This window comes from Lates calcarifer, linkage group LG11, assembly GCF_001640805.2.
Source record: "Lates calcarifer isolate ASB-BC8 linkage group LG11, TLL_Latcal_v3, whole genome shotgun sequence".
In the NCBI taxonomy this organism is placed as follows: Eukaryota; Metazoa; Chordata; class Actinopteri; family Centropomidae; genus Lates; species Lates calcarifer.
This window is the reverse complement of record NC_066843.1, coordinates 5814436-5840190: the sequence shown is the minus strand read 5'-3', so window position 1 is coordinate 5840190 and position 25755 is coordinate 5814436. Positions and strand designations below refer to the sequence as shown.

Sequence of the window (25755 nt, the reverse complement as noted above, 5' to 3'; positions counted from 1 at the left end):
AGCCACAGGTGGGGGATGTCTATGCAGTAATGGCTTTTTGCGGTCAGACTATTGATCCAACTTTAGAGGATGCTTCAAAGTGTTACTTGCATTGTCAGAGTCCGAAAAACTGAAACATTCAGGGATAACCATAAAATATTGGAGGAAAGAGGCTGACATCTAATTTATAATTGAAAATGGTCATTCCCAGGACTCTCACAATTAACTGAACGCTAAATATACACTACCACTGAATTGTAAGAAACTACTGTCATATCAAGACTGCGCATTTTCAGGCCACTGAAAATGTTTTTTTCTTTCTACACTAAACAGTCAGCAGACACATAGCAAACACCTTGTTAATCTTGTTAACATTGTTCTTATGATGAGTCAAGACTGAGATGATTATAGCCATGGGTGAAAAACTACATGCATATATATATATAATACATATAGCACAGCAAGCCTAGAGCCTAGCAGGAGTCTTGCTATAACTGCACCTACTTGTACACATTAAATGGTAACAGGTACAGTAGTGGTACTCTAAATGTGCTATTTTGAAGAACAATCTGGAAAATGTATTTTTGATGAATTGGGCACTACGAAACCTCCAGGAAAAAAAAGTGCTGGCCAGCAACATCAATCTTTACTCCAACATCGGCACATTCACGGTATTGATCGGAGTGCTCCAGAGAAGCAACAGAGGCCTTAAGGTCAAAGGCACATTCTTGCTAATAACCTGTAAAACAAACTATACAGTTAAAAGGTGGCATCAATACTGATACCTTGAACTCTTCTAATACAGGTCCCCTAACAGAGTGTGTGCCCACATGAAAATTCTCCATCTCTGGAGTCTTTAATCCAAAACCAGTCAGACTTTGGATGTAGTGACTCCATGTGAAACAGGTATGTGTAGAGTAAATGCACTTCTGTTTGAAAACCTCCACATTACAATGAAAGAAGATGCTACATTTCCAAGTATGCCTGGGCAAGGAACTCGTCATCTGGTGGAACTGGTTTACAAAGACTTCCACTGCACAGGTGTTTACAATCCATTCTTAAACACCCAATCCACATATCTGGTTCAACTCTCCCTACTTTGGCTCACTGCTTCTCGAAATGTCACGAATACTCCAAACGCTGTGAATACACAGAGATCAACAGGTCTCACTCTGCTCTAAAATGGGGTCAGCGGTTGTCCAAGGTGCGTGCTGTGCACACATGGAGAGATGTTACTTCCAGTTTGACCCATGACCTGTCACACAATGGGCAAGAAGAAGCTTCTTGATTCACAATTAAGCAGAGATGAAAACAGCCCGCCTTGGTATACACATAACATAAACAGTATATACTGTGCGTTGTATGCATGGGACAAGAATAGTTTCTGTCTATTGAATTAATGGACAAATCACAAGTGGCAAGCCATCCATCAAACATGACCAATCAGGACAATTGATCCAACAATTTCCTCAGTCAGCAATAATCAGGTGGCTCTCTAGCTCCAAGCGTGTTGTACTTCAGATCCAAAGACACTGTCCAACTTTTAGAAGGTAACAGAAATTAGTTTCCATATGGGCAGAGAATAGCAGAAAATTAGTCCAAGAAGCTCTGGCAAAAATCAAACCTGACTCATCAAACAAATATGCAGTACTACTATTACATAATTCGAATGGCAACAAATTATCATTTAATGTGAGAGGTTTATCAAGCATGTGTTTTTGTTTGTTTTGAAAATGACTAGAATTTTGCTGAACTTGTAAGTTGTCCAGAAAAGATTATCTCATAAGAGCAGAAGCCAAAAAAATAATAAACAGATTTTCCCCCCAAATCTGAGCACAAATTGGATATTTTATTATTATGGTTGTTGAGCCAGCTGTAACCTGCTTTTATTGCTGTTTTATTGTGCTGTCTTAGAAAATATTGTTTTTCTACAATTACAAATATGAAATACTGGTGTCTCTTGCATTTGTTTTGGAGAGTTTCTTACTGGCTGTCTTGCATTTGACGTGTTGAAATTTGTAAAGTATCACCTTTTGTTTGTCTGTTTGGCAAGCAGGTGGATAAACCTGTTTCTTTCTTTCATCTTAAAACCAAATATTTTAACTCCAATTGGCACAATAATGGGGATCAGACCAAGAAATGCAAGCATGGGAATGTAACAGCCTTTTACTGCTATTATCATTTCAATCTGGCTATATTTCTGTCAGATTTGACGAGGATTCAGGGGCAAAGACTTGCATCTATTTGAGCTGAGAAGCAGCTGCAGTTAGCAGCACTCAGCTATGTTTGGACCAGTGTTAGCCATGGGATTCAGTCCAGGTACAATCGATATACTGTACAATATATATTAACGTTTATTTCCCTCGATGATGTTGATTTTAATAAGTCTTGTCAATTTAAGTCTATTAAAATGAGTTTTGCTCTTACATTTATTTGATATCAAAGGGATATCCCTTGTACAGGGCATTTTAAATAGGGATGTTTGTATTACTGTACTAAAAAAATACCAACACAAACACCATAGCTGATGTAACTACTGTAAACAAACTGAGAAAGAAAAATAACTCATCCTCAAACACTGGGGAATTATGCCTGCATGCTTGAGCTCCTTGATAGTGTAATCACCTCCTTAGTCATCGATAAATAACTGCAATTGCCAGTCAGACCTCAGAATCAACTTAGTAAGTAGACAGATGGCTGGTACAGAAAAATCATAGTTGTGCAATATTCATAAATATTCATTTGTGGATATGTGGTTTGGAGTGGATATGTGTTATTCTCATATTTTCACCCATCAACTAACAAACACACAAGCTATTGCGATGGCTCTTTTCTGTTTATGTGCATTTCTCCCCAAGACCTGCAGAATAAAGCTGTATCAGACATGGTCAGAGGAGTGAAATGCCGTCACGGTTGATTCCTGTGAAATAGGCATGAAGCAGGCTATTTGAATCTGGACAAGACCAGCACACTGGCTGAGTTCCCAGATGAAGGAAGGGAAACATCTTATTTGTTGCACACTGGCTCTTCATACTACCAATGTCTTTGGACAAAGTTCTATATCAGTCTCTCTACTTTCAGAGTATTGCTACAAGAAATTCAGGCTATATGTTTGCAGAAAGACTACTGAGGAAGGAAAAATGTGGAGGCTGCTGTTATTAGTTATCAAGTAGCGATTGATGATAATAAATGTTCTGGATCTGTTTACACAGCAGTTATACAGTGACACAAACAAAGTCAGAACAAATGTGTCTTGTTGAGCATGAATGCAATTGTTACACTGGGACTAGAAAAACACTCATAGAAATTGCAATGATGTAATACTAGGTAAACAAAAAATTTGCAGTTGTTCTGTTCTTCTTGGTTCCTTAGTGATTACCTGGTAAGATGTTCTTCCTATAATTATATTTTTTCCTTGAAGAGATTATGTTATTATGTGGTCATTTTATTTGAAATGGACAAAAAGTGCAGTTGATGAATACTTTCTAATGTATCTGATTTTCTCATAATAAACCACTAAATGAAACTGAAAGTTAAATACAGACAAAAACCAAAGGTCAGTTTGGTGGTGTTCATGTGAAGTTTTGTAAATAATTTAAAAACCTTTTTCCATTCTCTGCTACAATTAGTACATAATTACACAACCCTTCTTCAGGAAGCCTCTTAAGAAGTTAAGTATGAACTCTTTTCCAGGAATGCTGAACAAAAAGGATTGAGACGCTCTTGTCTTGCCTATAAAACTTTTGGCATGGGATAGGACAAAATGTCATCACTAACACAGATGATTGATATTGAGAAGTTTCACAGGTCTTTAGCCTCTATTCACAGGTTTTTGCTTGTGCTGGAGAACAAAGGTGTTCAAAGAACATGAGGATATCCCTCAGAGGTAACCTCTACACAAATGCCTAAGGCTAGAGAATAAATACAAGGAGCTTTTTTACTCACTACCTTTTGATTTCTTTGATTGTCTTCAGTCTCCATTACACCTCCCTACAGACTTCTGAGCTTTAACTGAAGGACTTTGATGCTGCAGGCTTTACTTAATTGTTTTGTTCACTTCAGAAAAATCATTAGGTGCGTGCGTCTGTGTGTGTGCGTGGTTGTGCATGACAGCCCATCCTCCCAGGCAAAGGAACCTGGGGAATAATCTTAGATTGATCCAGTAGAACTCCCGGGCTGTTTTGGCACTTGTGCAGATGGCAGACCTTAAAATATCAGTTTCCTCACAGAGGTGAGAGCTTGAGAAAGTGAAGCACAGTCTTCATAATAAAACTCACCCCAACACATTGTCAAAGGAGAGAGACAACAGGCACCTGCACAATGTGGTGCCCAGGTTCTGTGGGTATGATATTATTAGAAATCTTTGATAGTGCAGACTATGTATAAACAGAGAGATATAAAATAGTTGGAAAATTAGAAACAAAAAAATTCTAAACATTTAGTGTAATTCTAATGTTTTTTAATACTTAATTTTATAGCCAATTCAGTATCTGACAATACTTTAAAAATGCGTGCTTATGATTTTCTGCTGGAAAGACACTTCACTTTGTACCTATCTATTGTTTTAGCCATTTACCAACATTTTCTATGTTCTATGATTTACTATGTTCAAGCTATCATAAAAAGAAATTGTCAAAGAGGATGTTGCAATATTTACATAAAGAGAGACACAAGGGTGTTCCATGCAGTATTAAAGAAAATCAGCTGTGAGGAAATACATTACAGAAATATGAGGAAGTGTAATATCTTACCTCTAACAAGTAATCAGACTATGCTCCTTAGCATGAATTGTTAACAATGATCATTCTATAAGCAACTATTATAATAACTGCTAAGGTCCACCCATCTTAGTGACTGTTGCCATGCCTGCCAATCTTTCTATTCTTGTAAGCACATATGCAGTTTATTCAGTTTCTCACAGAAGTAAACAAACAATCAAAAAATATCATTGTGAGCTAGTACAAATGTTAAATTTCAATACTGTAATTAAAAATGCTATTAAAAGTGATTATTCATATGCTTTGGGTGGTTTGGATGAGTACTATTGAAAAAAAAAAAAACCTTGGACAAGCAACACAGTGGTTAGACGTATGCTTTTATGTCGGTATTTTCAGATAGTATGCTACCAGTGAAAATAATTTGAGGATGAAAAATAAGCAATGAGTTCTGCATAACGCACAACATAATACTGTCTTGCGCAGGTTTGGCTGTAGCTGTCGGCGTGCAAACTTCTCAAACCAAATCACGAGCAGGACAAAGATGCTGATATTACTCTACACTGTAATTTACTACCACCTTGGCTCTCATGATGTCCCAGCCCTCATTAGTTTACAAATCATCTGTAAATCACTTTGAACTGTATGAAAGATCAGGTACTGTACTGGCCACAGTCTGATTACTATATGCATGTACAGTAAACAAAGCCTTCACATTTACCAAAAGCAGTATTTTTATTCAGATAATTAGGAATAAAAGTTAATGTCCATTGTTCCCCCTTTTCTTAGCAGTGCTAAGACAGTGCTGCAGACACTGGCCTATGTTTGACAATGGAGAGACATTGGAGCAAACTGTCTTCTGCCATCAGCCCTGGACATTTTATCCGGCTCTTACTCCATCTCTCCTATTCAGGTCTAATAGGCAATCTGTCTGTCCCTACTATCCAAACCCCAGTGATGGGCAGCTAATTAATTAGAATTGTGCTGTGATTTTTTTTTTTTTTTTTTTTTTTTTTTTACCTCTTCCACCCCTTTGTCCATGAGTTGCCTTTTTAGCAATGCAAGAAAGATAGCAGTCTGTTGGTCTGTTCGGGTCAACAAAAATGAAATATTTCGATTACTATTCCCTGGATTGCTATGAAAAGTGGTGCAGTTATTCATAGTTCCCAGAGGAAGAGTCCTATTAATTTTGGTGCTCCTCAGATTTTTTATCTCATGTCACCCATGGGTTAAAAATGCACACCGGTCCAGCAATTTTACAGAAATGTAGGCAACATTGTTTGAACATTGGTATTTCTATGTCCTGACAAAATACTGCATAATAGTTACATAACATTCTTGTGTGCTATGCAAATGAGTGTATCTCACCAAACTATTATTAGTCACTACTATTATGTTTTGATTATTGAGGTAATTCTTGTCTGATGTTTTTTTTTTTTTTTTTTTTTTTTTTTTTTTTTTTACAGCCTGAAGTGAGAATCAGCAGCATGATGTTGGTGATTTAAATGAAAGTGACACAGGACAGACAGCCAGGCAGCAAAAACAGAAAGTGAGAGAGAAAGCAGGAGGCAGGGAAGGAAAAGATGGGCAGATGAAATTACACCTGCAGGTCTGTTAGCTTTAGCAGCTAGAGTCTAGCAGTGTGATGTCCCATAACATACCCCAAGGGTCCGCAAGGAATAAAGAGTGAGTAAACCTCACATATCAAAGTTTCTTTTCTCTCACACTCCTGTTATTGCTCCTGTGCCTCTCCTTGACAGCCCGTGATTCATTTCCTCCTGCCTGAAAGACGGGAAATGAATAGAAAGCTTGGATATTGTCAGGCGCTAAATGGGAAAGCAGTTGCTCTGGAGACACAATGCAGGTGCAGGTAAGAATGGCGAGTTCAGTTTAAAATGCCACTCAGTCCCACTACACAGCATGCAGCAGCACCTGTCTCACATGGCTGTAGAAAAAAAGGAGGGGACAGCTGATTGGGTGTCTAACGCTCACACATCAGCGTGGTTTATGCTCGAGTGGGATATTCATCTCTTTGCTGTCAGACTGTAGGGTCCTGACACTTTGTTATACACCTGCACCTCGGAATGAGAGGGATTTTTTTCACATTTGCATTCAACTAAAAGGCATACAACCGACCTTAAAGTTTAACCTCTTTTGATACAAACAAACTGGCAACTGGTCAAGTCTGTGTGTTGCCTGCAAGATAAATCTGTAGAGATTTTCAGGAGGGCATGTGGGTTGAACATACCCACAACACCCTTGATGTTTCCTTTACACCTGCTCAGATGTGCTCAGCTCAAAACCAAAAAACACACAGTTATATTTGCTCGCGTGCCGACACACTCACACAGCAACATCTTACTGTATGGGGAAGGAATATCACGAGTGAGGCGCAAAACTAAAAATGGTGTTGCAGAGTGTTAGTTATTTTGGGGGGTTTTGCATTGACAATGTTAGATGACTTTCAATTGGAGAACCTCCAATATCTTTGGATGAGCTTGAAACTCTCCCAGGTGAGTCATCAGTGAAAAAGATGAAAATACCTGATCCTCTGAAAAAGTGCAAAAGGTAAATGCTTGTGTTCATAGAGTACATGAAGATGTAAGAGAAGTTTACAATGATTCCTCTCGTGGCCACGTAACAGGAGCAAAGGAGGAAGTCAGGTAGGTAAAGTAGTGTAGAGCTAAATCCACGTGGGGTGGAGGTTGAGGAAGATAGATGTGTCAGCATTATAACAGTCATTGTTTTTTGAAAGCGTGTCCATGACTGTTCCATAAACTTAAGCAAGTATCTGTGCCACCAGTTATTTTAACCCAAAACATGACCTTTCCCATAAACTTAACCAAGCTGTTTTTGTGCCTAAATCTAACCAAACTTTAAGCAAATTGTTGTCACATCATAACATGGATTTAATTTTTCAACCTGTGATTTGTAACAGTTTTGGAAGGCACAGAAAGAAAACGCCTAATGCACAATGTACTTTTTTGTTTAATTTGGAGGTCCTGTTGAAATCAGAGCACATTTGGATTGTGGATGAGTTTTGAATAAATTCAGCAGTTATGGCATAGTATTTTGTTCCCAGCTTTCTGAATCTGCTTTGCATAGCAATGGCAGCCGAGGCTAATGGGAATCATAGTACTTTGAGTACCTTTTTATGATGAGAGAAACTGAGGATATCATTCAAAGAAAAGTCTGAAATGGTAATTGTAATGCCACCAGCTCAAGGTTTCTATACTTGAGGATACTGAGCCATACTTGAGGTCATTGAGTCATATGATGTTTCTGAGTAGGGCTGTTGTAATTGAGGTAGCTGCACTTAAGTACGTCTTTGATAACCAGAATTAACATATCAAATTCAGGAAAAAGCTCGTAAGCTTGAAAGAGGTATGGACGCGTGCTCTCAAGCCTTGTTAGAATAATAGATTTCATATGACTTAAATGTCTCCATACATTTTCATTAGGGTGAGAGTTAGGTTTCACAGTGCTAGGATGACAGTAACATACCCCGACAGGCGCAGAGCGACCAGGGGACATCCAGAATCTGAACCAGGGTCAGCTCTACAAGATGTGGTCTCAGATGGGGGGGGGATGCTGTTTGTGTTTAACTGGTTCAGCACGGTCTCTGACCTTCTCTCCACATGCGTGCTCCATGGGGCCTCACTCTTTCTTTGTTATGGTATTGGTCTTGGTGGGGCATGCTGCTCAGCATGGCTGTGCCTGAGGAGGCCACCCGCTGGGATTTGGACTCTTCCAGATGTGGGGGAGTGAAATGTTTGTTAAACTAAAAACTAGCCTCCTTTTCTCTTCTTCTTCTTCTTCTTCTTCTTCTTCTTCTTCATCTTCATCATACTCCACCATTGGTTAAGCAATGAAATTAGATTATCTATGCATATTGCATTTCCTTTGCATGTCTGGTTGTGCTTACGTGAGGCTTCTGAATTTCAATTGTTAACCAGCTATGTGGATGAATGCATATGTTTGCATTAAGTGGTCATAAATAGGTTTGGGCTGGTGCTAACATTTTGAGTCAGTATTAATCAGTGTTAAGATGGGGAATGGCATTAGATCAGAGATATAAACCATATTTCCTGTATAAAAAACAGTCCTATCTGCAAGGCAGTGGGTATTAGCCCACCTGGGTATTTGGTTTGTGGTTCAAAAATGGTAATGCCTGATTCTTGGCAGTATGGCTATGCCTGATGATTTCCAGTGATTTCCATCATCTCTCATCTTATTCAACGATCCTTCATTTTCCTCTCTGCTGTCTTTCATTGGCGCAAGGTTGCAATAAACGTTGTTTCATTGTGACACCTACGATTCAAATCTGGCAAAGCTTGCACATTTTAGGCCACTGAAATACATGACCTTCTCTGTGTCAATTAAAGCTTTCAGGGTCACCACAGTCTGTTTTCTAGACTAAACTGAATTGTTAAATCAGTCCAGAAACTCATAGAGGTTTTTGTGATTATTGTGCCCCCAAAATTACTATTTACAAAGGCTTTAAACACACACACACACACACACACACACACACACACAAATAAAAATAAAATTCAGGTGAAAATAGTGACCTTTTTTGTATTATCTATCAAAAACCTTGCAATAATGTTTAAAAATTCTCATTAAGTGAGAAAAAAATGTTCAAAGAACTAAAATGTAATCATAATGATTAGTAACTGGTCTTAGTCATAGTTCCCCAAGTCTAAAATCATTTTATTATCATAGAACCATAACACATGAAGCACAATATAAAGCAAGATTCCACCTACTGATGCAATGTTTTACAGATATATTGCAAGAAATTTGCGAGGTTATATGTTAATTAATGTAACTGTAATAATGGTTGATTCCTGGAAGGACTGTAAAATATCCCACAGCTGTGATGAAGACAAGACATTGGGAAAAGAGGGAACGAGTTGACTGATTTATTGAAATGGGAGATTGCTGAGCTGAGAGAGAGCAGCAGTAGTAATTCAGTGGGAAAAAAGGTCTTGTGTCCCAGCTCTATGCAAGACAATAGGATGAGAGATGGAGACCAGAGAGGGAGAGAGCGTGCAGGGAATGGATGCAGCAAGCATGACAAAAGGTTTGTGTAATGATGTCGTTCTCAATTACTAGCCTCTGTCACCCGTGGGTGTCATAGATGAAAATTTCACCTTGAACAAAAAGGCTCAAGTGGATGAGATCAATCAGACAGATGCATCACTGAACCGGGCTGATTTCACTGCTGTTGTGCTACTAACCGTGTACTCAACATTTGTTTGTTGAATGTTCAATTGAATGACGTGTGTATTAACTACAGTATACTGGAGTGTGCACTGCTTCATGTGCAGCTCTTTCAAGCCACTGCACTGCACTGTGGGAGAGAGTGTGTATTACCGTTAGCGACACGGGGGATTACAAGTAAGTCTTGTTGGTGTGTGAGTCTAATGCTGCAGAGTTGGGCTGACACTAGAGTTAAAAGTCTTCATGCAGGGATGCTGAATTAAACATTGCATACATGCCATCCTCAATCTGTGCCCCTTCAAACAATCCAGAAGTATGTAATTAGTTACACAGTGACACGGTGCTGTCTCCTCTTTTGAAGAAGTGACGCAATGAACACACATGAGGCTAAGGTCAGGATTACCGCATGTGGACAAAGTGTCCTACAAAAGAGGAAGGACAATTATGACAGTTTAAACCTCACAGCATGTCACCATGACCACTGTCACTTCTCAAGACACTTTCTCACTGATTTTGCTGCTGCTGCTTTTTGACAATCAAGCCACCTGTCAATTACTGGAAAAAACACTTGCAGGGAGATGACACAGTATCCAGTGGAGACACTGCAAAAAAAAGTTACTCAGTTTCAAGCAGGATGCGTGGTAGTGTGGTTTCACGACAACTGTCTGAAGAAGAGAGATCAAGATCTGTGCTTCTGGTGCCACAGAGTCAGAAGAGTCAAGTAGCCCCCTGTAGACAAGCCATATGGCCTAAGAAGAGCTTCATGGGTGTATATGTGCAGCAGCGAGCACCATGCCAGTTCCTCTGCTGATTTCTCATTACCGAGGAATAAATAGAACAAGACAACAAAACAGTGGCCCTGTTGTGTCATACCCATTCTGACTTCGGTGTGAGACAGATGGCACAAACTAAATGGCAAGATTTGAATAGTTGGGAAACTGGGCAGCAGCACTAAGCACAACAAACAATAAACTGCAGAGGAGAGCATTCTATATTGCCCTTTTTCCCCACATTTTGTCAGTAACGCCATCATTTCCTCCCTTTGTTACCTGTTTTGTGCTGCATAACCAAGTGTCACTTTTAAGAGCACTCAGAGTGACTGCGCCCGCGCTACTTCTTGCTTTATTGCCTGAGCAAGCAGAGTGTGTGCTTGTGGCAGTGGCGTGGGAGGCTGTAGGGGAGTCACAGGGAACAGCAGATGCCAGGTCTCCTCCAAGGTGGCTGACGGGCGAGCAGGCAGGCAGGCAGGCAAAGGCAGACAAGCACAGGATGCAAAAAGCTGAGACAGAGAAGCTACCTGTAAATATAGCACAGCAGCTCAGAAGCTTCGGTTTCCATTAAACAGCCATGTATTTCCCAGCTCCTGGCTTTATTGCACCGTTGCTTCGGGAGTGGGAGCCCAGGAGGCTCTTCAACATTATTAGCAGCTCACAGTACATAATCCCACAGCAGATTCTCGTCTATCTTCAGACCAGACTGAGATATACAGAGAGAGATGAGGACTGAGTATAGGGGGGTTGGAGAGTGGGAAAGGAGGGAGGGCTGGTGGAGGTTGCCAGTCTTTGTGAGTGCAAGTCATTGACGCAAGGATACAGAACGAGAGGCAGGCGTACATTGTAAAGTCTCTGTGTTTCTCATCAGGGTGTCAAGCTAATTCAGTGACAGACACCAGATGGTGGCCTGTCTCCAGAGGTCCCATGTGTCTCACTAAGTCATGAGACCAGACACTGTGCCAGTGCCCTCCTCTGCCATTCCTTCAGAAGGGGATGAAGCCACCTCATTCGGTATCCCCAGTGTCTCGGCCTGGTTCTACTTCTGATGCCACTAAACCCTCTCAGGTGCCGTTTGCCACCAGAGAAACCAAGATGGGGTGTAAAGAGGCAAATATCCAACTTTTAAAAAATCAGTTCTTCTTCTGAAAAAAAAGTCCAGCTTTAACTCCCAAACATCCTCAATCTTCATGTTCACATTCAGAAAAAGAAACGTAATAGCTTTAATTCATCATGTTCAAGGGTTGCACAATAAATCCAGCCTAGCAGACCAGACACTGACTCATCATCATTCACACAATATGAGAGGAACAAACTACCTTACAAATGCAAGACAAAACAAACTCACTATTGATACTTGTTGAGTGTGTCATCTGTAGACATTTATATGCAGATAGCCTACGTGTTAATTAAAGAACAAATTAATGAATATGAGGACAGGATGCTTTGTGGATCCAGGAGGTGCTTCACATCTAAAGATGCGACAGTGTAAGTCATCACCAACAGAGACCCCAGAGATTTGATCAAAGGATTTTTTTCAGAGGTATGGTGTCCTCTTCACTCACAAGAGGTGACACACTGAAAACAGTAAACAAACCGTCCTCTCTGTAGTGTTACTGTACATCTAAGGAAAGTTTTTTTGTCCTGTTTGTATTTATATTGTGATCAGACAGATCGCAAATGAGTGTTCTTTGTGTAGTTTGTTGTTCTTTACATCCTTCCTGTCATCTGGGGCCAGACGGCATATGGCAGCCTGGTGCTAAATTAATATCTCTTAAAAGGTATTTCTTTGTCTTTCACAGGAACGAGGTCCTTGATATTCTGGTTTTGCATTATCTGAGCGTAAAGAAACTAGATGAAAGGAAGTCGAGGAAAATACAACAGCAGTGCACAAACTGGAATTCTAAGCTGTGCAGTCACATGAGCATGTGGTATGTTGTTCAAATAGTTGAGCCAACAGGATGCCAGCATCCCACAATTAGACACTGCACGCACCAGCTCATCACACTCTGTGTCGTTGACATCCTGTGTCAGAAGGTGAAGATACAATCTTAATATCCATCAGCAAAATGTCTCATTAACATTGCTAACTTATGTGGTAGTCACGATGCGCAGCACCAGCCTGTTATTAGATAATCACTAGATTAGAGGCAGCGAGGGACAGGAAGCCAGAGAACATGCATGGCATCACAACATCCCTCATGGCAGAGGCTTTTCTGATGTGTCAGATGCAGAGAAATTTGTTGCTAAGGCAAAAAAAAAAAAAAAAAAAAACACCTCATCATCCTGAAAGGACTTTCTGTGCACTCTGTGATTATAGGCCATTGATGGCACAAATAAACCGTGTCAAACCATCAAACCACCCCACTTGCCTGACTATTTGTTCTCCTCGTCTTAGTTTGTCAAGTATAACCTGTAATCTTGCCCACATGGGTTTGCACTTTTGAAAATTTAAGTGATCTGAATTTAAGATCGCGCCAGACATTTGTGGAGGTACAGTATGAGCGAGGAAATAACTAAGATCACCACTTTTGAAAACAGTATTTCATTGGGTATGATTAAGCACAATTTCAATTCTTCATTTATGATACTATCCTTGGGAGAATGAAAAAGGGAGAGAAGACAACATCATTGAAAAAATCTGCACTGATTTATATCCAATCATAAATCTATTATTGACAAAAGAAACAAATAAACAAAAAGTGAAAGTCTTCACAATCCATACCTCCAGTAATGGTCAATTTATCTTACTTCAGTACTAAAGATAATTATGGAAAATCAATAATTTTGACACTGTCAGCTCTAAAGCATGAGAGTTGTTTATATACACTTTAGATAAATGACACCAGTGCCTCACCTCAGGGAAAAAACATTAAGCCTGCTGTGTGTGCGCATGTCATTGCTTCACATGTATCTTGCCTCCCAACTCCCCTGTGGCAAAACCCCCAGCTGCTTTGGGCTGGCTGCTCTGCTATTCTGTTTGGCACGATCACCACTTGCCACTTAGCATCTGCCCAGTAGCATCTCAGCAGCATTTCACGTCATCCCCACTTATCCAGCTTCTTCTCCTCTCCTCTCCCCTCCCCTCCCCGCCCTCTCCACCCCTCCTTGCTTTCCCTACTCACTTAACCCGCCTCTCCACTCACCCTTCTTCTTGCACTCTGCGGCGGCCTCACGCCTGGCTGGTGTGACATTTGCCATTTAGACGAGGGAAGAGGGACAAACCCTTATCCAAACTCTGACCTTTCCCCCCGCCCCCTGTGGTCTCCCTCTCTAGCGTCACTGACACATTCACAGCCAATTTCCCTGACAATGATTTTCAGAGACTAAAAATGAAATGACTCTTTGTTTGGCATGCAACTGTCATCAACTGTTTGTTTGAGCAGTGTTTGAGCAGGGTTCCTCTATCCAACGATCTTTACCTGATAACCTGTCTGAACACTGTACCTAAATACCTTACTTAATGCAGATAACTGCAGCAGCAGCAGTAAAGGTTAATGAATGCTCACTGAATGCCACATGCCATGGGCTGCTTTGGGGCATTATGTATTCAGCTTATTCAATGGCTGGCCTACTGATGATCTACTGTACAGTCTCTGTCCATAGCAGAGCTGCTAGAAATATCCTCTCGAGATGGTATAAATATCTCATTATGTCCGGACTACATGTGAAGGACAAGTTAAAGTTTATACTCACAGCATTATTTCTCTCTGCCATACTCCAGCAACAACTTTACTGCCAGAGCAGTTAAACAACAGCTAAAATCAGGCCGATGGCCGTTACACAACAGGTTACTACTAATTTAAGTGGCAGAAAGGCTCAAGAGTTCAGAAATGTTCGCCAAGATAAGGCTTACCTGACATGTCAAAGCAAGAGCCATCCAACAATCACCTTGTCAACGCTGTGATCTCCCGTTCTCTCCCTCCAGCAGCAGCAGCGGCAGCAGCAGCAGGGTGCTGGTGACACATATGGCCAATTATAGCTGGAAGTGGAGAAGATGATGCGAGCTGAAAGCTTGTTCACACGTGGCGGGTGTCCAGACGGCCAGGGGCTGCACGGTGGAGGGCCGTGGGAGAGAAAAACTCATCAATAGCTGAACTCCTCTCCTCTCCTCTTCTCCTCTCCTCTCCTCTCCATTCATCCGCAGGTCTGTGGCAAATCAAACACTACTTTTTAGCCGATCAATACTGCCCCTTAACTTCCCTTTATTACTCCGCAGCCGGAATAAGGGTTAGAGAGGGAGATGCAATATTCAGTTCATAAATCATGCAGTAAAAAAATGTCACGGGGGTAATTGTGGTTTTCTAGCACCCTTTAAAGGAAGGCAGATTTTATTAGTGGGTTAACGTCAGCAGGCGACCCTCATTCCTTCTCATTATGGGCTCATGGAGGCATCATCAAACCTTAAATGTTACAACACTTCTCAGCGGACCCTGGCCTCATTTCTCAAATACCCACCTCCGCTGAGCACGCAGATACACAAACAAAGTGAGTGGCACTAAACATGATGTACTCGTACAAGAAAGCCTCGTTTATTTGTAATAAATGACAGGATTGCCTTGGTCAAACTCATTGTCTGGACTTTTTTATTCTTAAATCATTGATTTATTTTGTGTATTACTTTCTTCACTGCTAGTTTCCTGAACAAATAAAAAGGCTCCTTTCTTTGTACAAATACGTAGCACAAATAAGTGGAATGATTGCCTCATTAAGGTGCTACAGAGTACTGTTTTCTATAAGTCTTACTCCCCTCTCTCTCTGTTTCTCTCCCCTCTCTCTCCAATGAATTTCAATTGGCCAATAATTTCCCACCATATCCCCAAGTTACTGCGTTTTTGTCACATCTTTTAGTGATTAAATGGATCGATTTCTGTTCTCTGTGGGTGATTAATCCCACAGGGTTAGAGAGATTACAGAGAGGGAGTCACAGAGAAACCTTCTTAATGGATTCACACAGAGAGGCCTTCCATTCATAGGGCTAATGAGATTGGATTACAGGATCGGGACTTCAGAGAGGAGAGGAAAAACTCACAAGAGTAAACTCATGTCCAGTGGGATAGGACTTAGGAAAAAGGAAAAGGGTTTCATGATGAGAAAAATTTAGGTGCTAGGAGTCACATGCAATAAATGACCTCGCCTGGCGAGCTGTCCGACTGACCCTTCTTGCCGTTTTCCGACTGGAAAACTCAACACCTGCTTGGCTGGTGGGGGTTCATACCTCAGCTCTTATCTTGTGTGATAGTCTTGCAGTGAGGTCTCACATATGATTGATCATAGTCATTATTAGTCAGTGGGACGGGTGAGCGGTGCGAGGGATCATTGCAGCAAGCCACTACAGTCATTTGGGTGTCCCACATAGCCCAGCTGTTTTAGGCTGGAGGGAGCTGGAGCGTACCAGGCAATGCTGGGGCAAGACAGTGATGGTGTTCAGATGCTGGTGACAGTGGGTGGGGCCTGAAAGCTCATATCTCTTCTCCACAGCTGGACATTAAAGGGAGAGGGGAAGCCGTGACTCTTGCGGTCCAGAGGACTGGAACTCTCCCCCCTCAGTCTGGCGATCTGTGTCACGCCCTGCGGCTTCAAACCTCCTCTAAAGCTCTGTCAGATCCCAGGAGGAAACAGTGCCTGTCTAAGCAAGCTACCATGCACTCCAGCAAAGAAAGGGGGATAAAACCAGAGGCAGGTGGTGGATGGACTGTAAGGCAAGGTGGAGTAGCCTAAGGAAAGCGTATCGCGAGTTTTAAAACACATGTATGACCCACGGGGGGGGATCAGAGGCCCCAATCACAGCTGGAGGTCACCCGTGTTACTCTGAGGGAATAAGAGGCAAAGCTGGCGGAAGCTGGTTACTCCAGGTCACTGCACAAGCGATAGCCCCATTTCATCTGGAGTGTATAGACTAAATGCCTACGGAGTGTAACAGCTTACAGAGCGGAAAGCACACTCTTTAATCTTCCTCTGGTCTCTCAATGGATCTCTGGGTCAGACAAAATGGCATGTGTGTGCGTGATGCGGTACTGCTGTGTTTTTCATAATTCGCTTCCGACCACATTTTGTCACTGCACAACAGCTGTTTGTCACAGCTAGAAAGGTATCACTCCTCACTGAACAATGAATGGAAATGGGCTGTTTATCACTTAGAAATAAGAAACTAATTTTTGTTAGCAATAGGCCATAAATAAATCAAATCCCAAAGTTTGTATATCTGGTTAATTTTTAATGCTGCTGGAAAAGTGAAAGAAATAAACAACACACACACACACACACACACACGCACTTACTGTATTTCCACGACGGGGGGTGGTTTTCTTTCTACTGTGTACATAAAATATCTAGACAGATCATATGACATTTTATTTAGCAAGACTAAGCATGTTTCATATCAGTCATATCACAGTACACTCAAATGAGAAGTGACAGGTCACGAGAGGGCAATGGAGAAACAAACAGGGCCCCAAGGTGCTGTGTCTCATCCCTGAGCAAAGGGCACTGCTGACAAGAAACGGTTAACTAACTAAAAAAGCAAGCAAGCGACCGAGTGGCCCTGAGCAAGGAGTCACACACTGTCCCCAGCCCACCCTGTCTGCTGCAGCCTGGCCAGGATACCCCCATCATCACTGGGGGATATCACACACATACACGAAAGCTGGGTCTGCCCCTAAAAATAACACTTGTGTGCTAAAGTACTACATGAATGCTTTTTTTTTTTTTTTAAATGATTGGCCTGGCTACATTAATGGGATGGGGAATTAATGCCCCATTTGTGAAGAATTTACACTTAAAGGAGAACGCAAACACATCAAAATTTGTTTACAGGTTTTAGGGAACACTAGCGCACACGTGAAAAAGTTGTATGAAATTTTGTTACATCTGATAAACTGCCTCAAGTGATGTCCCTCACTCCATGCTGGTTGAGTAGTGTTGTGGGTAGTGTAGGTGCCATGCTTTGACAGACTTTTAAACAAATAAGTGACAGCATGTTCATTTCCAAACTTTTGCTCTCATTCTGCTCTGTCTTTCTTTCCTTTTTTTTACGGAGTGTAACATGTAAACGGCTGCTGTAAATCTGAGGTATTTCTCCAATATCATATATTTAAAAACAAGTTTGGCAGAAAATAGTGTTTTCACGAAAGTAACTCACGATGAGATTTTTTTTAGCCCAAGTATGTGTGATTATTTAAATATATATATATATATATATATATATATATATATATATATATATATATAAATATATATATATTTTTTGTGCTATCATGCACAGTTTGTCTACTGACATGAACAGGTATCTACTGACTTTAGCAAAATGGTAAAGGATGGAAGTACAGTGATAGTTATAGTGAGATGGTAATAAAAATCTTAGCTGTGATATTTTCTCATAGTCAAATGCAAACAATTCCATGTGAATATTGAAAGCAGTTGCTTTTTTTTACTTACTGCTAAAGTCTTCTTTCCTTGAAAAAAGAAGGCTGTTTGAATGTTCCTAGAGATACACAAACACAAAGAAAGTATTTGCTCTGAAATGATCAGAAATAACTTTGCAAAATCTCCAAGGTACTACCACTTAGAATATGAGAAAACAACTGTACAGAAGCTTTTATGACCCGCATGACTCACAAATCTGGGTGAGCTGTGCTACTGTGCTAACCCAGGGTGATTTTTTGGAATTCAGTCCAAGGTTAGTTTTGTGTCGCACACTCCTGACGTCAGACATTGCAGTTATGGGGGCTAATTATGGACCAGCACAGGGGGATTTCTGCCTCCAGTGAAAGCTGCTCACGTGGAGGGGTTAGTCGTGCTGCTGACTCTTTCAAAAACTGTCTGTCTGAGTGAAGCACTCATATATACTCTCTATATATAAAAAATACACACACTCCATGCACACATACACACAAATCAAGTGTAGCCTATATTTTTTGCAGTGTAGAATGTCTCCAGGTAGAGAGGCGAGAGTTTTCCCTCAGTGCAGAAGCCATTAGTCAGAATGGAGGTGATTTATGGGTTGTCTCCTTGCAGAATTTAAATTAACTGCCATGCTGTACGGAGGGAGGAGGGAAGCAGCCGCTGTTTTTTGGGTTGCTGCCCTTTGCACTCCACCTCTCACTCTCTCTCTCTCTTTCTCTGTCTTTCTCTCCCACTCTGCCTTGCTTTCACCCTGTCTCTCTTTCTCTCCCTCCTCTCTCAATCTCACGGGAGACATTTGGAACGTTTTTGGATCCAGGTGTGTTGTCAGGTGGTCAGCTCACTCATGGATCTCGACAGATTTTACTGGAAAATATGCTCAGCCAGATGAAAACTTTTTTTTTAGGGGAGGAAAAAAAAAAGCAGAAAACTGAATCATAAAAAGACACATGCAAGGTCAAGATCAGCAGTTACTGTGCAGAAGGTGCTGTGTCTTATGAACAGCATACACACTTGTACAACAGTCCAGAGGCTGCAGTAAAAATTTGAAAAAGCACAGCATATGTAAATATATTTACAATGACTCCCACACTTATTTTTGAATGATTAATAATAAATGTGTGTCCAAATGTGGAGATACAGCATTACTAATCATGGGTTTCTCATTATTTCAGGATGTGCTCTCACTGCTCCCAGATCCATATTAATGATTTTCATATTAATGATGTTTTGTACTGTACTCTCTCCTCCCTGATGGCTGTATGATATATAACTGAGCTGGGAGACAGGTCTGCAGTGTGACATGGGAGCTTAAGGGACAGGAACTTCATCGGAGTTCATCAGAAATTCACTCCACGTTGCAAATGATTCATCGAATAGACGCCATATACATAAATACATACTTATTGCATAACACTTGATGCTGTGTGGATGGTCCATGTTGTGAGACATAAGAAGGGTGGGGAAAGAGGTTGGAAGTCAGGGGCCTGTGGGTGACTGGCAGAAGGTGAAGAGGGTGAGGATGACTCCATATGACATTGCACTGTAAAGCCCATAAGGTTTTTTACATGACATATAAGTCCAAGATATTTTCTTTTTCTGTATTTGTCCTTTGCAGATGAGAAGATGTTTTTCATGCAGGTTTATTGTTTCTATCCCCAAAACACACACATATTGTAACTACACACACACCTTCTGATTTCCTCCTGCAGGCTCTATGAACTCACAGTGAAATATGTGGTGATTTCATTATGCATCTGTTTCCCGTATAGAGCCTTGACCTTTTGTGTACTTGTGCAATTTTGTTGCTGCTGAGCAAAAAGAGGGATGCAATTATTACCTTATAACTTAGTGATTTTAATATTAATATCACTACAAGGCAACACATTTATCATTTTGCATAATTTACAGTAATTTCAGGTTCGCTGTGTTATTTAAGGGCAGGGGCAGCACAGCAAGACAAAACAAAGCATAACAAAAACTTTGAGTATGAACATCCAGCGAAGCCTGGACTTGTGGGAAAACTGGAGTTAATTATGTTAATATATTTTATGACAAAACCAGTCAATGGAAAGTTAATTGTTTCTTTTATCCATGACCATTGGACAACCTCAACCACATGTTTATTATAGTAGCCATGACAACAAAGGTCTTCTAACCTTACTGATGTACTTATTTTAACCCAAATCACCACCTTTTCCTAAACCTGATCAAGTTCTTTTTGTGCCCAAACTTAATTAACATGACCACTCCACAACCTGAACTGTGTATTTATTATTGTTACTATGATAATGAAGATTGGGTTCACCTGCTACAAGTATGCTCAGAGGGTTGGGACAAGTAACCTATGGTGGTTGTTGCAAAACTACCTACTAGCACCATTTAAAACTCACTGATCAACATGTTACATCTTGCATGTTTTAATCTGTATGAGAACTGTGGGATAAACACGTAAGCCCCCACAAATTGTCAGTTGCTTCTTGAGCAGATGAAACAAACAAGACACAATGTGTCAAAATTACTGAGCTTTACAGGAGCCTGAGGCAGACTTTGTTACCTATGGACAAAGCCAGGGTTTATACTAAAGTTCAGTTGGCCAGTTATTAGCCGTATTTACTGCAGACATGAGACTGGTCTCATCCACCTCATGTCATGAGAGCAAATAAACATTAAACATAAACCCAAGACAATCATATTTTTGAGATAATAATTTCAAGTACCACAGCTGATGCTCTTCATTAATAAATCTTAGGCATCCAAAGCATCTTATAGCACTTGTGCTTTTCCTGCACACACCTTCTCAGACAACACCCTTCATCTCCTCCCTTTGTCTCACCTCTGAGGAAGTCGTCTGTTCCACAGAAGCTTGATTCTCTTTCCCCCGAGGACAGAATTATTCCTATGTGGTTTCTCTGCTGCAGCTCCACCATGTCAGGGAGCAAGACCAGGCCACAGAGAGCCTTCGGACTGGACTCCAGCTGAGCTTTTGACAGGATCTTGTCTTCAGTGCCTGGATGAAGGGAACCACTCTGGGACTTCCCCTGGGTCAGACAAGAGGGAGAACAAACACACAAAGAAAGAGCAACACATAAAATCTTCACATATCCACAAATATCATTCAAAGAAAGAAATATTTACAACACTAGTGTTTCAATACAAATTCTGCAGTGATAGTTATTTTAACTAGCTGCTTGTTCTCAGCTAAGAGAGTTCATAAAATGTTGAATTAACTCTGGTACATTCTGAAACAGTTGTATAGAGATTCCTTTTCACTCCTGAGATTAGATTGACAATTCAGTTATATTATTTTGTGTGTACTATATTTTACACACAATTTACTTTCACTATTAAAATCAAAGCACCAGTAACACCTGACAGAAGTTTCCACCTGACCGATTTTGGACCATCTAGGTCAACACGTGACCCACACTCATCAACAGAAAGATATAAACTTTGAATTTCATGACCTTGCAGCAATAGGAAGGATTTAGTCAGATGCACAGATTTTCTCTGTGTTTCAAATGTTTCAAGGAAAAATCCAAAAGTAAAAGGGAAAAAAGAGATATCATTTTGCCATCCCCCTGCACACTGTGCCAGAAAACATCTATTTATTTACACTACACTCAGTAGTCACCTATATATGTCCAGTAAAACAAACAGAATCCTTAAATTGACTGACAGCTGACTGAGGAACACATTTTATATTAGGAATTGTAGGCACTTAGTTACTGTTATCCAGAATAAACTAATGTACAGTAAGAGCAATTTCTCCTGATATTTAATGGTAGCTGGTAGTGCTTCAAAACTCAAAGCACAGACAATGAATATTGCAAATATAATGTATCCCAAGAATATAGAAATTCTGACCTTTCTTGTAAGGCAGGATTCAAATCAGATGCAAGTGGAGGAGGGAGGCAGAGAGGAGAGCGATGTGAAGTGTTTAGCAAGGAGATGAGTTTTCACTTCATGCTGTGAGTGACGCTGGAGTCCTGGCTGAGGTGGAAAGGTCATCCCATCATTTGGGAGCCTGGAGGGAGAGAAGTCAAGACCGAGTGAAGCCACAACCAGCTCGCTGCAGGCAAGGCAGACTGAGGGTACGTACACATGAATCACACACACACACTCACATATAATACACCGCATTACCACATTCATTATGATACCTGGATATATTAGCCAGCCCCGCAGCAGGTCAGTCAAGAAGCAAGTCTGTGATTTCTCACCTCTCTTCACTCTGCAGATGGAGGACAAAAGAGTTAAACAACAATTTCCCTGGAGCTCTGCTGCTTAGTCAAGGTAAAGAAGGCAACTTGTAAACACAGACTAAAGATCAAGCCATGTTCATGGGCAGTAAAATCTAACTCCCCTGAGCATCTTCACTAAATTGTCTGTACAGAATCTTATTCCTGGCTGATAAGTGTGTCCATGTAACCAGCTAGTAAATGTTTCATAATCTTGCATACGGAGCATGCAACTGCAATCATCTCATTGCACTGAGAAGTGCATGCAATGAGTCTGATCTGACTGTGTGTGACATTATATGCAAAGTGGTTGCAACATGTTGTAATCACACTGGTATCATGATCTACCGTGCAAAACATGAACCCCCAAAAACAAAGAAACACCAGACTGACTTGCCTTTCATGGGTGAGCTTTGGTCTGCAAAGTCAGTTATTATGTCTTGTAAAAATGCAATGCTGTCACATGCTTTAGTAAACAGGGCAGACGACAGGCTTGATAGAACCATGGCTCCTGTAGTGAGGAGGAACCCATGGCCTGAAGGTATTCTCTAAATATGTGTGTGTGAGTGTGTGTGTGTGTGTGTGTGTGTGAATGTGAGTGTGTGTGTTGCGCTTTTCCTCTAGAGTCATGTCCTTCACTGTTTCTGCATTCACCTGGATATTCTGTGCATTATAGTGCGCGTCAGCAAGAAATCACTGAGGCAGAGAAGGCTTAAAGCAAATACATATTAATTTTCTCGGCACATATATAAAACAGCTCCTCCCCAGACTCAGAGATTGCCCTCTCTCTCCCTTCCCTCCCTCTCTGTCATGAACAAAAACACACAAATACACACACACACACTCTTGCTCTCTCTGTTTCCACAGACACTTTGCAGAAGCCGTGGGCAATTCCCCTCCGAACTCAGCCTTTTTCCTTTCCCATTTTCCTTTAAATGCACAAATGCACCATCTCCCCTTCACTCACCATCTTCAATTTTGACTTCCTCTGCCTTGCCTTCTTTGTTTTGAAGCCCCCATCTCCACCTCCCCTCCCCATCTCCAAACCACCTCAGTGGGTGCCAAGCAGTCACAGCAGTGGCTTGATCCTGACACTTATGAAAGGAGCTCTTTGATAAGCCTCGGCCAGGAGCAACACAAGGGAAGCAATCAGAGACACAAACTCAACTAGAGACGAGGCATCTACTGTGTTTGCTTGTGTGTTTGTGATGTTGTTTTGTTTCTTTGACCTGTTAAACTTTCCTCTTGGAAAAAAAAAATCAAATCCCTGAAAGTCTTTTTTTTTTTTCACTTTTCCATGTTATATGGTTTTCCCTTGTGCACCTCTGAAACTCTTGGAAACACATTTGTTCTGCCTCCCCATCTCTTTGTAACCAGGGAAAACAACAAAGTGATTAAAAGCTTTTGAGGTGTGTTTGGATGTTGCGGATGCCTGGACACAGTGCCACTGAGGTTGTAGTTTCCTGTTCTTGCCCTGCTCTCACATCCGCTCAGTTATTGTATTTCAAAAGCTTTCGCTCTCATCACACTGTCGTAAAGTGCCTAAAAATAATCCAACGTTTTAAATATAGATGTACAGTATGTCTTATTTTTGTAATACTGGCTCATCATTAATATGGGCTATAATAATATTTTACTCACAAACTTGTCTGCTTTTGTGTCATTCTGCAATTGCCATACATACGTCCAACTGTTGCTCAGCTAAAGCATGTTCTTCAGCTTCAACATGTCTTCACTGCACTCTAACCAAGACATGTAAAGATGGATGTCAGAGTCTGACGTCTATTCCAAAAAAATCTGGTCAGTGTGAGTCTTTAAAGTGGCTTGTAAATTACGTGTCACACAAATCAAAATTTCCCCTCAGCTCTGTGGAGCATTTCAGTTTCTTTCAGCTTACTGTTTTTATTTTCTGGCTGGCAACTTTACTGTTTTGGTTCACCCATACTCTCATTTTCAGCCACAACAGGCTGTTGCTTCCAGTGATAAAGCTGTAAAAACTGACTGCATGCTACCTCCACAGCACTTAACAGCAGACAGACACAAATGGTGACTAGCTGGTGAAAATAGTGTGGCATTTAACAGCTAAGGAGCCAGATTTCCCTCAGGGCTTAGTTTAAAAGCAGCGCCAACATGAGAGTGGATATTAGACTTATATTCATCAGGTGGCCTGAAATATGTCTCAAAATAAATGCTAATGTTACTCTATCCACTCGATGTGTAAGTAGGTAGCAGCTAATTAAAAAGGTCATCATATTAACTTATAAGGTCATAACTTGTCAATAGCATGTTTCAGCTGCCCCCAACTGGCCAAAAATAATCAGTTACTACAGGTTAAAGTAATTAAATAGGATCAGTTATCAAAACAATGATTATGCAAGTTAAAAACATAAATCCCCACCACCACCACCACCACCACCACAATATATTTGACTATTTTTTAGTGCTTTATCCCTGAGCACTGCAGTCCTTGTCACAGCTAACTGTCCTGCTGGTTTGAGCGCTGTAAACAGACATGTGCTCCCTGCGTGACACACAGTGTCGCCACCAGCTTCTTTTCACCCGTCAGCAATGAGCTTCACTGGACAGAATCTTTGGCCTTGCAATACTTCTAAAAATCTGACAAGTATGTGTAAGACATCACAGGAAAAGCAGCTCAGATCTCAAATATCTGTTTCCAACACACAGCTACTTAGGTTTCAAGACATGCCGTCGCTTCCATTAAAATATGTTTCACCACAACTGTCATTGACACTCATGGATTCCCTCCCTATATGCTCCAACAAATCAAGCAAAACAAACCAGCTCCACTGATATAAAGCTCAGCTGTCACAGCAGTTAACTCCCTCTCCATGTTGTACCTCTTGCCCCCCTCTGCCTCCCTAATGCCTGTCTCCCCATCTTTCTCATCTCTCTTTCATCGCTATCACTCTCTGTTTGTCCTCTCTGGTGTGCATTGATCTCTGTGGTTCAGAGATTTAGAGATTTGGGGCACACTGATCTGACTGGCAGTTACAGCCGGCAGGTGCGAAGAACAAACAATAGCCCCCTAAACAAACCCCAAAACCAATTTAGGGCTTGTGTGCTTCTTCGTATAGGCAAACTCCATGCCTGTTACCAGGAATAATACAAAACAGGCAAATATGCATTGCAGGAACACCTGGTGTGCCTGTTATTTGGGTATGTCTCACAGACTCAGCTCAGTGATAAATTAGACAACCAACTGGTGATGCCATAAGTTTGCAACTGAAGTTTAATGATGATGAAGAGACAGAAATCCTGCAAAATAACTGGTGATATGTCAAGTGTAGTGGTGACAAATAGTCAGGCATCCTGCTCATTGATCCATCTCAATCCGTCATAAGAGCCCAGTCCAGCTCAGGCACAAACAGTTCTAGCTGAGGCAGAAATAGGCAACCACAAGAC

At 41.0% G+C, this 25755-nt stretch overlaps 1 long non-coding RNA gene across 1 annotated transcript in view; it reads right to left on the bottom strand.

Annotated features, from left to right (window-relative positions):
- Positions 1 to 14602: 14602 nt before the first annotated feature.
- The window catches only part of LOC108901076 (uncharacterized), an 18819-nt gene continuing 7666 nt past the window's right edge, over positions 14603 to 25755 (bottom strand). The window contains exons 2-5 of the long non-coding RNA XR_001963832.2: positions 22255 to 22325; positions 21959 to 22118; positions 20928 to 21132; positions 14603 to 14839 (exon numbers count right to left, since the gene is read on the bottom strand). This is a non-coding gene — a long non-coding RNA (uncharacterized LOC108901076). The remainder of the gene's footprint in view (positions 14840 to 20927; positions 21133 to 21958; positions 22119 to 22254; positions 22326 to 25755) is intronic.